Source organism: Terrapene carolina, unplaced genomic scaffold, assembly GCF_002925995.2.
Source record: "Terrapene carolina triunguis isolate 2854851 unplaced genomic scaffold, T_m_triunguis-2.0 Scaffold232, whole genome shotgun sequence".
Taxonomy (NCBI): domain Eukaryota; kingdom Metazoa; phylum Chordata; order Testudines; family Emydidae; genus Terrapene; species Terrapene triunguis.
This window is the reverse complement of record NW_020664583.1, coordinates 1-14182: the sequence shown is the minus strand read 5'-3', so window position 1 is coordinate 14182 and position 14182 is coordinate 1.

Below are 14182 nucleotides of genomic sequence, written 5' to 3'. Positions count from 1 at the left end.
CAGTGACCAGTATATTTGCCCTCTACCGGACTCCTGTACCCCACTGGTCTGGGTCTGTCACATATGCTTAAGATGGGTATTGAACTTATAACAATGTGTTTAGACTTTGTGGAATGCTTATAAGTTGTTGCATGCATTAATCTCACTTATAATAGCTTTATCACATGCTATAAGGTAATATTTAAGTTTTTGCTTTATAACTGTAAAAAAATGTTTCCCCTGAAACTATGAACCCTGTCAGAAGGGATCATTTCTTGCTCATCAAGAAAGCCTATCAAAACTGAATGGGCCATTGTGGGACACCACAATAGAAAAACTTTGTTAATTTCTCCCTCACACCCATGAAGAGGCTATGTGTAAATAGGCTTATCTCATCAGTTTGAATTCTGGAAGAATAAAAATAGCTGACAAGAAAGTTTTTCATCTCTTTTTTTTTGGATTCTTATGGGGCAGGAGCTATGAAACAGAAACGGCGATCCCCAGGGTCAACCTGGGTTAGCCCTAAAAGACATTCAGAGCTGACAGATTACTACAACTCCGTCGCCTTTCAAAAGAGGAGGTTACTCACCTGTGCAGTAACTGACGTTCTTCGAGATGAGTGTCCCTGTTGGTGCTCCACTCCAGGTGTTGGTGCGCCCCTGCACCTTCGCCTGGAGATTTTGACAGCAGTACTCGTACCAGTCGCATATGCGCAGAGCCTGCCCCACGCATTGAGAGTGCTTTACTAATATGCGTGCGCGACTGGTCTCCTCAGTTCCTTCTCTACAATGGAGGCTACGCCAACTCCGAAATAGAGGGGAGGAGGCTGGGGAGTGGAGCACCCACAGGGACACTCATCTGAAAGAACATCAGTTACCGCAGAGGTGAGTAACCTCCTCTTCTTCTTCAAGAGATGTGCCCGTGGGTGCTCCACTCCAGGTGACTTAAAAGCAGTGTACCTCAAGGAGGTAGGGACTTCGGATCTGGTAGGAATATGGTGGATAATACAGCTCTGCCCAACTGTGTATCAGTGAGGGGGCCTTGAGTAAGGGCATAATGCTTAACAAATGTGTGTTCAGAAGCCCCAGTGGCTGCGCTACAAATGTCAGCCTGAGGAATTTTGCGTAGAAAACCCACGGAGGTAGCTACAGATCTAGTGGAGTGAGTTCTGATGAAGGCTGAAGTATTTGATAGCACAGTTGGATACAATTGGAGATCCAGTTGGAAAGTCTCTGGGTATAAATAGGTGTCTCTTTGGATCACTTTGCAATGGAGACAAAGAGGCTGGAAGAGTTCCTAAAAGGTTTGGTTCTATCCAAATAAAAGGACAGAGCCCTGCATACATCCAACATATGCATTGTGGATTCAAAGGAGTTTGCATGCGGTTTGGGAAAGAAGATTGGTAGGTGTATAGATTCATTGATGTGAAAAGATGAATGCATTTTTGGAAGAAATTTGGGGTGTAGTCAGAGGGTAAATTTGTCCTTAAAAAATATTGTATAGGGTGGGTCTGCCATGAGAGCTGCTATTTCTCCTGCGTGTCTGGTGGAGGTGATTGCCACTAAGAATGCTGTTTTCATGGAGAGGTGTAAGAGAGAGCATGTGGCTAGTGGCGCGAAAGGTTGATGAGTCAAGCAGGTTAATTCTAAATGAAGATCCCATGGAGGAGTAGGGGGTTTAATGTCCGGTATAAGGATTGGAGCCCTTTGAGAAAACACTTGGTGATTGGATGGGCAAAAACAGAGGTATCGTTGATCTTGTGGTGAAAAGTTGTAATAGCAGCTAAATGGACTTTGATGGAGCTGAAAGAAAGGCCCGATTGCTTAAGGTCTAATAGGTAGTCAAGTATTAACGGAAGAGGTGCAGAGGTGGGAGGAATTTGTTTGGTCGAGCACCATTGTGTGCATCGCTTCCACTTTCGGAGATAGGTGGTGCAAATAGATTGTGTTCTGCTGTGTAAGAGTACTCTTTGAACCTGTTCAGAGCATGCTAGTTCGTTTTGTGAGACCCATGTAGGAACCAAGCTTTGGGGTGAAGCATGGATAGGTTGGGATGGAGAAATCGGCCATGTTGCTGCGATAGGAGGTTCCAAGTGAGGGGCAATGGAATCGTTGGGCAAATTGACATTCTGGTGAGGAACGGATACCATGGTTGTCTGGGCCACGACGGGGCAATCAGAATTACCGGGCACAATCTGTTTGTATCTTTGTCAGAACCCTGTGGAGAAGCGGTATCGGGGGAAATGCATACAATAAGTCTTGATCTCATGAGATCATGAACGCATCTCCTAGGAAATGTTTGCCCGGTCCCGCTCTGAAGCAAAATTCGAGACATTTCTTGTTCTTCGCGGTGGCGAAGAGGTCCAGCGTTGAGTAGCCCCAGATACAGAATATGTTGCGTATGACCATCTCGTTCATCTCCCATTTGTGATCCCAAGGAATCTGCTAGTTCATCCGCGGTGGTATTCAGGGCCCCGAGTAGGGTAGGCGGCTGATATCCGGATGTTGTGCGTGAGGCACCAATTCCAGAGCTTCATAGCTTCTGTGCAGAGCAAGTGAGATCGAGCTCCTCCCTGTCTGTTTACATAGAACATGCAGGTGATGTTGTCTGTCATTATTCGAACATGTTGGTTCCGAATGAATGGGAGGAAGTGACGGCAGACGTTGCGTATGGCCCAAAGTTCTAGGACATTTATGTGTAGGGAGGTTTCGGTGGAAGACCATAGCCCCTGGGCTATATGGTGGGACATGTGTGCTCCCCATCCTGTGAGGTACGCATCGGTAGTCATTAGAATGGATGGAGCATCCTGGAGAAACCTTTTATTCTGTGCTGTTCGGGCACGACTTCCACTGCTCCCAGTTGAAGGAGATGTTGTACTTGGAGGAGCCTTTGCTCATGAGAGGGGTCCCTGAAGAGGGATGGGGAGGGTGTATGGGTGGAAAGCAAGGATAGGAAAGGGATGGAATAGCTAATTGTGATGACCTCTATAGCCCACTTGGTGGTGGTAATGTTCTGCCATTGATGGGAGAATGGGTGTAGGCAGTGTTCAAAAATAGGGGCAGGCAGTGTAAGTGCTGAAGTGGGAATATTGTTTTCTATATCCTCGACCAAGGCTTCAAATTTGCTTATTAGTCGGAGGGGGATGAGATGCTGCCGACGAGTTGGGATGGCCGCGTTGGTACCTGGGTCTCTGGCATTGCAGTTGTTGTTGTTGCTGATGTGCTCTAGGAGATTGATGGGTGTATGTGGGGTAGCGTGGATGCTGGTAAGGTTGGTATCTATATTGTCTCCTTCTGGTTCTAGGTGTTTGGATTCCTAGAGACCGGAGAGTTGCCCTTGAGTCCTTCATGGAATGAAGTACATCATTTGTCGTGGAGGCAAAGAGTTTGTCGCCATTGAAAGGGAGATCCTCGGTGGTACTTTGGACCTCCCAAGGAAAGGAAGAGGATGAGAGCCATGTGTAACGTTATTGATATAATCTGGGACCATATAGATCATTGTTGCAACCAAGGTCCTGTAGTGGCACCAAAATCTTGTATAAAGGGGGTCAAATGGGGTGTCTTAGACAAGGTTATGGTTTACTGGTTATGATTATGCTGTCTATATGTGTGTATCAATTTTGTAGTTGAAGTTATGAATATTGGCTCTATACTGTCTGTATTTCAAACTTATGCTATGCTGCTGGGTGACATCCCAGACAAGCTGGTGTTAGCTCTGCCTAGCCTGCTTGATGGCCCATTAAGGACCATCAGCTATACAATGGACCCATTGAGAGAAGGCAAATATGCCTTGAGACTCAGTAAAGTATGCAGGGACTGGCCCATGTGACTCCAGGCTCCATTTTGCTGTAATTTTCCACAGTAAGAACAAAGAAGTGTTCTTACACCTGGAAAAGACTATATAAGGCTGATGCCTCATCTCCATAGGGTCTTCAATCCTGCTTCATATCTCTGGAGGAACTTTGCTACAAGCTGAAGCTTTGAACAAAGGACTGAGGACCCATCCCAGCGGGGGATGTATTCCAGAGACTTGATTTGAACCTGCAGTTTATTCTATTGCTGCTGCAAGCCTGAACCAAGAACTTTGCCATTACTGTATGTAATTGATTCCATTTAACCAATTCTAACTCTCATCTCTATCTTTTTCCCTTTATGAATAAACCTTTAGATTTTAGATTCTAAAGGATTGGCAACAGCGTGATTTGTGGGAAAGATCTGAGTTGTATATTGACCTGGGTCTGGGGCTTGGTCCTTTGGGATTGAGAGAACCTTTTTTGTGTATATTGGGATATTGGTTTTCATAACCATTTGTCCCCATAACGAGTGGCACTGGTGGTAATACTGGGAAACTGGAGTGTCTAAGGAGATTGCTTGTGAGACTTGCGGTTAGCCAGTGGGGTGAGACCGAAGTCCTCTTTGACTGGCTGGTTTGGTTTGCCTTAGAGGTGGAAAAACCCCAGCCTTGGGCTGTAACTGCCCTGTTTGAGCAATTTGTCCTGAGTTGGCACTCTCAGTTGGGTTCCGCCAGAACCGCATTGTCACACCATGAACCTCGGCACATCACAACTGCTGTGGCAGTGGATCTTGCTGCAGTATTGGCCTCATCGAGGGCAGCCTGAAGAGCGGTATGGGAGATGATTTGTCCCTCAGAGACTATGGCTGTAAATTGTGGTTTCTTTTCCTCTGGAATGTCGTGAATAAAGTCCATGAGTTTACCATAGTTTTTGTGGTCATATTTTGCCAGAACGACTGTATAATTAGCAATGCTGAATTGTAACCTGGAAGACGTGTATACCTTACGCACAACCAGATCTGATTGCTTACTGTCCTTGTCGGATGGGGTGGAGTGGGGAAACTGGTGTTTGTTCTTTTGGTTGACTGCGTCTACTACCAGCGAATTTGGCACTGGATGAGTGAAAAGGAATTCAGAGCCCTTGGAAGGGATAAAGTACTTCCGATCTGCTCGCTTGCAGGTAGGTAAGCTTGCAGCCAGTGTTTGCCAGCTGGCTTTGGCAGGTTCCAGGAGGGCTGCATTGATAGGTAATGCAATCCTGTAGATGGCTGCAGATGGTAAATGGTTGCAGGATGTTGGTTAGCTCATGTTGTTGTTCAGGAACTTCTTCCAGATTAATCCTTAGCTCAAAGAGGTCCTGAAATTTTGAGAAATCATCCAAAGTCATCGGTGGAGGAGGAAGTAATGCTTCGTCAGGTGTAATTATTGGGTCTACGGGGTTGGAGTAGGTAGACCGTGATTGATCCTGCAGTTGTGAAGGGGCTGCCTGATGTCGTGAGTCAGTGGCAGATTCGTCTACTGGCGATGCCGAGCAGGTCTCACGCCTGGCTGTGGGGGCATAACAAGTATGTTCTCGAGTATAAGGTGCCCATGGAGCCCAATATTGCCACTGTGGTGGAAAGGGCTTGGGTAGTGCCATCCATGGGTTTACATACCATGGGGCGGGATCCTGGGAGTAGGACAAGGTAGCTTTTTTATGACCCATATTGATTGGGGTCTGTGAATGGGAGACATGATAGGGTGAAAAGTCTCCCTGCAGCCCAGATTCCTCATCACTGGAAGAAAGCTGTCCGGACCTTGCATGAGTGTCTGGAGAGAAGTAGGTGTTAAGTAGGGGTGACTGCAAGATATGTGACACCAGCAGGTCCCTTGACTCTGTAAATTGCGGTGCCTCAGCGCCTCTGTGTGGTAGGTCTGGGTGAGAGGAATTTGCTGTGCAGGAGGGTTCATCTGCACCGGTGTCCTGAGCCTTGTGTCACTGCCAGCCAGTTCAGAGGATGACAGTGCTGGCAGAGTGAGAACAGCCTGCGGGGGGTCAGGCAGGCTAATATGTGTCAGCACCGCATCCGTCGCGGTGCCGAACAATGCCATGTTGGAGGCAGGCAACTGGAAGCCTGAAGCATCGGCACCAGAGTTTCGCACTACAGCTGCAGCCGCAGGCGGGTTGAGCCTGGTGCGTCAAAAGTGCTGAGCCAGGGAAACACCAGGAGGGAGGTTGTAGACCTGCCCGGCGAACTTTTGGCCCTCAGAGTACCCCTTACAGGTGAGAAAGGCTGACCTTTTTTTGAAGATTTCCTCTCTTTTTTTGAGGCGGGGGGGCAGGGGTGCAGCGGAGTCAGTGTCCGAGTCTGAGGCTGATCCTAAGGACTTCTGCATGAGGAGCAGTTTGAGTCTCAGCTTCCTGTCCTTACGTGCTCTGGATTTCAGTTTACTGCAGTGGGCACATTTGGGGGGGATGTGGGATTCCCCCAAACATTTTATACATTCTGAGTGGCCACCTGAGATAAGAATGGCATCATGGCAGGTAGAGCAGCGCTTAAAGCCTGGGGAGCCAGGCATGTTGGAAGCAGCTGCCGCTGACAGGAACAAGAAGTTGTTGTTTTTTTGAGAAAAAGATAGGGGAAGCGGTATCTAACTACTACTGGGAAGCTAAACTAACATGGAAATTATTTTAAACAAAGGGAGAGAAAGTTCCCTAAAGAGTCTGCTGAGTTCCGTCTCAGGCCGGGGACGGTAGAGAGAGAACTGAGGACGTCGCGCACGCGTATTATTAAAGCACTCTGAACACGTGGGGCAGGCTCTGTGCGTGCACGACCGGTACTAGTACTGCTGTCAAAATCTCCGAGTGAAGGTGCAGGGGCGCACCAACACCTGCAGTGGAGCACCCACAGGGACATCTCTTGAAGAAGAACCATAGACTATAAACATTTGTGTATATATGCTTGCCTGTTTTAACCTTGTAATAACTCATTTATTTTTCTTAGTTAGCGAGTCTTCAGTTAGTTTATTACAGGATTGGCTACAAGTGTTGTCTTTGGTGAGATATCTAAGATACACAAGTGACTGGTCTCTCGGGACAGGGAAAAATTTGAATATTTTGTGATCTTTGGTGTATAGCAACCAACTATCACTAAGTCCCAGTTTGCCTGGGTGACAAGATAGGCTGGAAAGCCCAAGGAGATGGTCTGTGACTTCGTGGAAAGACTGTTACAGTGCTTCAGGAGTTCAGATTTGTTACTGGGTTAGTGAAATCTAATTACAGAATTAATGAGTAATTAATAAATCTAATTACTAATTAATTGGCCTCTCAGAGTTGGTAAGACAACTCCCACCTGTTCATGCTCTCTGTATGTGTGTATATATATCTCCTCGATATTTGTTTCACTCAATATGCATCCAAAGAAGTGGGTTGTAGCCCACGAAAGCTTATGCTCTAATAAATTTGTTAGTCTCTAAGGTGCCACAAGTACTCCTGTTCTTTTTGCTAATTACAGAACATACAACCAGTTTGGGATCTCTGTGCTGCTTCTTGACAGTCTGCCCTGCAGTTGGTACTCATGGTCATGAGTCACTCCAGACAGCGTGACAATCACAATGGGTATAGAAACATTAATCAAAACAGAAGAAAGAAAGAAAGAAAGAAAGAAAGAAAGTGTGAGGCTGAAGTATTTTTGTGAACATAAAATATATAAGACCTAGGGAAACAATGATTCAAAGACTGGTAATGACAAACATCCTTTGAGACCTAGAGCAAGATCCTAAGGTCCACTACAGCTACTCTCCTTTTGGGCTGGTGGCACAAAACACCTTAACAAAAACTGAATTATCTACTGGGAGATTCTTCTAAGATGAGGGGATTCCCCAGGCATAGCAGCTCTGCATCCACCGTTTCTGTCCCACATTAGGGGATTTGCATGGGGAAAAGGTGGTGTAGATCCAGCAATCTCTGGCTGCTATGGAAAGCTGGGCATAAAAGCCTCTGAACAGCTCCATGTTATGCTAGGGAGCATACCAGTCCCCTGGTTAGCCCAAAGATCGGGGAGGAAGGCACAAAAGAGTGGCCTAAATCCACTTATTCTCCACCCAAATTCCCCTACCTCCACACCACGCACAACCTTACCATGCCAAAGGAACCATTTCTACAGTCTAAGTCATCAGCTCAAGCATGACCAAGGTTGGTAGTGACTAGAAGTCATTACGACCTGATGCCTGTTCAGTGATCTATGTATAAGAAAATGCAGATTTTGGTCCAGTTCCTAGCCAACAGGTGCTCACATTACAAAAGCCACCCTCATGATTACTGAGCAACAGCCCACTTGGCAGTCTCAGAAGATAGGCAAAGTGTTGAGCAGGTAGGGTCACGGGGAAGCTACACTACCTCTGCATGAATTGTACTTGTTCTGTGAATAAAAGATTTTCATCTCTTGGACTGTCAAATCAACCTGGAATCTTTCACTAGCACGACACTCATTTAATGTTTTACTTATGATATAAAGAATTAAAGATCAGAATATTTTTAAATAATACATTCTTTAGAACTGCTCCATCTCAGATGTTCCAGGGTACTACATATTAAATTACCCAATAAAAAGCATCATGTCTGATAAATCCTTTTAAGTAGCCTATTGTACAAAGTGAAAAAGTGTTTGATGGAACAAAGCAGCACAAAGGTAAATATAAATCATTCACATAATGGCTAGAGAGATGAACTAAAACTAGAAGTATTCTAATTTAACCTCTCCCCCCACTAACTTTTGATAGCTGAGATAAAGTGGAACATGTATCCAAGGCCAAAACTGGATTGATGTTTTGTACAACCTTGACACACTGGCAACTTCACTCCATCTACAATAATAGTTTCATTTGCACCTTACTTGGCCATTTTTTTCTGTTTTATTCCTATTTTGGATTATTCAAGTTTCATGTTTTACTTTAAAGCATTGTTCTTATTAGTTGTATCATGGCAGCACTCAAAGGCCCAGTCAATGTTGAGGTGCCAGTGTACTCGATCAGTAACACACTCATTGAAAGACTCAGTTCCTGACCTGAGGAGTTGACAGTCTAATGTCAGGTAAAATGCTCTAAAACAGTGGTTCTCAACCAGGGGTGTACCTTTGGTCTTCCAGGAGGTACATCAATTCATCTAGATATTTGCCTAATTTTGCAACAGGCTACATAAAAAGCACTAGTGAAGTCGGTACAAACTAAAATTTCATACTGAGAATTAGCTGTTTATATTGCTCTATATACCGAAATGTAAGTACAATATTTATATTCCAGTTGATTTATTTTATAATTATATGATAAAAATCAGAAAGTAAGCAATTTTTCAGTAATAATGTGCTGTGACACTTTAGTATTTCTATGTCTGATTTTGTAAGCAAGTTGTTTTTAAGTGAGGTGAAAATGGGGTACACAAGACAAAATCAGACTCCTGAAAGGGATACAGTAGTCTGGAAAGGTTGAGAGCCACTACTCTAAAAGAATGGGGGGATTTAGTTTGGGCAGAGACATATAATGGCAACTAATAAAAAAAAGTAAAATACTAGAAAGTAGATAGGGCTTTCAGTACAATTAGAAGCAAACATTTAAAAAAATATATAATTAGACAGTCATATCATTCTTTTGCTCTTGCTCACAACCAGTATACAAGAATTCAAAAATAATGTTTTCAAACATGTCTAATTCCCATTTTCAAGTTTGTCCTAGGTCTGGTCCACACACAGCTCTTGTATAGTATTAATATTGTTATTTTTACTGTGGTAGGACATAGGAGCCCTAGACATGAGCCCTATTATGCTAGGTGCAGTAACAATATAACTATTTCAGTTACGGATGTGATTTTATACTAGTATAACTGCATTCACATTAGAGAGGGTTTACTGCTTTAACTAGATCGGTATGTATGCCCCCCATTATGTGGGCACAGTTATACTGGTATAAAAGTGCTTATACTGGTATAGCTTATTTCTGTACAGGAATGGGAATAAGCTATACTGGTATAAAGCACCTTTATAACTGCATCCACATTAGGGGATTTACTGGTATAACTACTTCAATAAAACAATAATAAAAAAGTCACCCCTAACTGAAATAATTGTACCAGTACAGAATATGCATAGACCAGACCTAAGCCTCTTTTGAATGTTGGACTTAGATGCTTTTCAAAATTTTACCTCATGTCAACTTTTTAAGAAATGATTTCTTGTTTGTCTATGATAAATTTATCGAAAGTTCATCCTTTTAACATCTGTATCTATTACTCTTAATGCTATATACATACCTGGATACTTTCACAGATTATGAGGCCAGAAGGGACCACTGTGATCAAAGAGAGCAGGCCATGGCCTACCAATCTCCGTGGCTCCATTACACAGCTGAAATAGGCTGCATTCAAGTGACTTCCAAAGTCATGCCAATGAAATCCCATGAAAAGTATTCCTGAGGTTCTTTAACATGCCTCTTAATTTAATTTTTACACAAGAATATGTTTTGCCTAGGAGGAGCAGTATAATTGGGGATCCCATTTGGTACAGACATATAAAAGATATCCGGTGTAAACTAGAAACAATTCTTTCTTCAGTCATGTAATGATAACATTTGCTTATGTGAGAGAGTGTGTGTGTGTGTGTGTGTTGCCCCGACTTCAAAGAAAAGGAATTTCTATTCCAACACTGATGAGCTATAACAACTCACATCACAACTACATGAACTGTAATTGGGCTGATATATAGGCTAATGGCACATTCTTGTTGCAGGTTTCACAGGAATTTGCATTCCTTTCTCCCATTCAGCAACACCATCAATACTGATAACTTAAGAAGATGACAAGTACCATATGAATTGTTTAAATAGTGAGGTATGAAGTTAGTTTATACAAAAATACGTCAAAGGGAGATTTTTCAAAGGCACAAACAACAGTGGGCACACCTAACTCCCACTGAAAATCAGTGGCAGCAAGGTGGCTAATTGCCAACTGTGCTTTTGTAAATTTTCCTCTACTATCCAGGTAGTGTGTTTACGTATAGAAAAAAGAATTATTGTGCTCTGGAAATTTCCACGAAAAACAGCAGCAATAGACTCTAGATATACAAAAGCATTCTGAATTCTTACCATAGGAAAAAACCTATGATAAAGCAAGAGACCAGGCATTTACCAAATCTGAATCCTTTCCATTGATCAATGTAAAGAAAACCACCCATGTTAGAATTCAGATTCACCACAAGCCATTAGCAAAATCAAAAAACTATAGTTTACAAAATGTCTGGGGCACCTGGCATTGGCCACTGTCGGAAGACAGGATACTGGGCTAGATGGATCTTTGGTCTGACTCAGTATGGCCGTTCTTATGTTCTTAATAAAGAATGACAGAAAAATAATTTGATACACATCTAATGCAAAAGTATAACCTTTAACTAATCATGTTTACTATATTGCTTTGTTTTCCCTGTTTATATTGAAATTGTAATGTTTGTTGGTTTTAAACTTTGAAATCCCAATCAAATTTTCAAAACCCCTAACATACAGGAAATGGCAGATTTAAAAAAAAAAAGTAAACAAACTCCCAGGGGTACAATATAAGGGCATTTATTTGTATATATTGGTGTTAATTGCAGATGCGTCACTAATCCACAAGGATACCTTCCATAGACTCCCTAGCCTCACTGTGGCTTTTGTGACTATCAACTGTCTCAATGCTCCTGCTAGGGTGATCAGATAGCAAGGTGAAAAATCAGGACTGGGGGTAATAGGCACCTATATAAAGACAAAGCCCTAATATCGCGACTGTTCCTATCAAATCTGGTCACCTTCACTGCTATCCAAGTTCTCTTCTCTATGACCATCATACTCTCCATGATCTTTGTGGAGAGGGAATTCCAATAGTCCCTGCTGTACTGAAGACACGTTCCAAATATTTGACTATGAACATCTTAAAAATTCAACAGTTGCTTGGTTAAATAGTAGACATCACTTCTGCTTCTGCTTCTAATATTCTAATAGTTTGCCATATGTAAATATACCGCCAACTGTCTTGCGAGCAGAGGACAATAATATTAATAGATAACTTGTATTACAGCAGTGCCCAGAGGCATCAATCCTGACTATGCTAGATGCTGTACAGGTATAATCTACTGGAATTACACAAACCAAATTTAAAACATAGTCCCTGCCCCAAGAGCTAGATATTCTAGTTCAGTGGCTCTCAAACTTTTGTACTGGTGACCCCTTTCACACAGCAAGCCTCTGAGTGTGCCCCCCCCTTATAAATTAAAAACACTTTTTTATATATTTAACACCATTATAAATGCTGAAGGCAAAGCGGGGCTTGAGGAGGAGGTTGACAGCTTGCAACCCCCATGTAATAACCTCGTGATCCCCTGATGGGTCCCAACCCCCAGTTTGAGAACCCCTGTTCTAGTTTCTGGAGTGTCTACCCCCACTATTTTTGTACCAGAAATGCATATCTCAAGTTCTCTCTGAGACTTTTCTGATCACTGATGACAAATTCAGAACAAGATCACAGTTTGACCATTGTTCCTGCTACCATTCCTCCTCCTCTGTTGCATCTGCTTCTCTGTTTCAGGGTAACTGGACTGGGGATGAGATTATCCTCTTTGCACAGAGTCACCTTGCTTATCCAGGACATGTTTGCAGTAACCCAATTCTCCTCTCCCCAGGGAAAGAGGGGAAAAAAAGAAAAGAAACAATGGACAGGATGCAGAATTCCATGTTTCCTCATGAGACACAAGTTCCTCTGCAGTTTCTGCTGCATGCTTTACAATAAGGTTATGGATACCATCTGTTTGCTTACTGTGAGAGCACAAAAACCGTTGTCTCTCCAGCATGCAAATAAAGAGTGATCACTGGACAGATGCTACATCACCCTACCACCTGGATGGCCCCATCACAGTGCCTGAAGATGTGACAAAAGCCATTATATCTGAGCCATTAATAGAGAGTCACTGTGCAGGAAACAGGTGCACATTGGTGTCTATCTTGGGGCACATGGGAAATATTTGAAAAACTGTGCTGTGCTCTGTAGAGTTCTCCAGCTATAAGTAAGATGTAAATTCCTCAAATCACTAGCTCCTGCTTGCTTTATTTGATGGTAGGCAAGACCATTCTTCTTTGACTACTTACAGGAGAGAATATGCACAATCTGAGCAACTAAAGTTGCCACAAATCTTTCTTAATGAGACTGTATCAAAATCCCAGCCATATTCTCGCTTTTGGAAAGACTCCAATACAAACTCAAGCATGCACCATGTTGATACTACTGTTATATGCTACTGGTCCCCTAACAGAGACAGATGATAACACATGATCACTTTCCCAATGTTACATTTCTATATGTGTGCATTTGATGTGGTTGCACAGGAAAGCTACGTAATTGTAAATGGGAAAGGAGAAGGGAAGACAAGCTCTCTATTTAGATGTGGTTCTTACTATGACAGAGCTTGGAAACTTCTTCCACATGCCATAAACCTAGGAGAATGAAAAGCAGGTAAGTTAATCAGCCAGCTAGCTGCTATGTCCCTCAGCTTACACAACAGACTCATCCATATAGGATTCAATTTCTCAAACTTTGCGAATGCATCACGCAGGGAATAGTGTTGGATGTTGCTGCTGCTGCTGCTGATTGGAAGGACCCACTTGTTCCTAGCCGAGTTGCTTCCCCCCCCCCAAAAAGCTGTGGTGTATTGAAAACTGTGTCAAAATTACAAGCTATCTACCAGGCTTCCTGGTCCTGTTTCCAGGCAATGTGCTTTGAAGGAAGAGCTATCTGGGTCCTCAGCAGTCAGTCTGCAAAAGAGCCAGTCTGGAGCAGGATAGGTGAATTGTGCCTCTCTGTCTTAAGTAGCAGCCTGCTTTGTACGTCTCAGGTACTGCTGGTCTTGAACCCATGTCCACAGGGTTGCCAAGCAAAAGCCTGTGCTGCACCACCATGCTGCAAGGGCAGACAAGGAAACAGCATATGATACACCACAAACAGAGGCTACAGCCACTGACTCAGGAGGATCAGTTGACTATCAGCCCACTGCTGATAAGTCACCTCCTAGTTTAAAGCTTCCAACTCCTGCCACACCCCTTGTCTGAGCAACTAGTTGCTAGGTCTGCTGCTGACCAGACTCCTAAGAGCAAGTTCCTATCTCCTTGCCTGGTTCCCACTCCTTCCTGCTGCCTCAGCCTGACCCCAGTTATTGGCTGCAGCTTTGACCCTTGGCATGGCTTCTACCTCTGAGTCCAGTTGTGACCCTTGGCATGACTGCTGACTACAACCCCAGCTCTATTCTGGGCTTCAGCCATTAGGTCAGACCAGGGCCGGCTCCAGGCACCAGGCACCCAAGCTGGTGCTTGGGGCGGCACCTGGAGGGGGGCGGCGGCGCGGCGCTCTGGCCGCCGGGGGGGG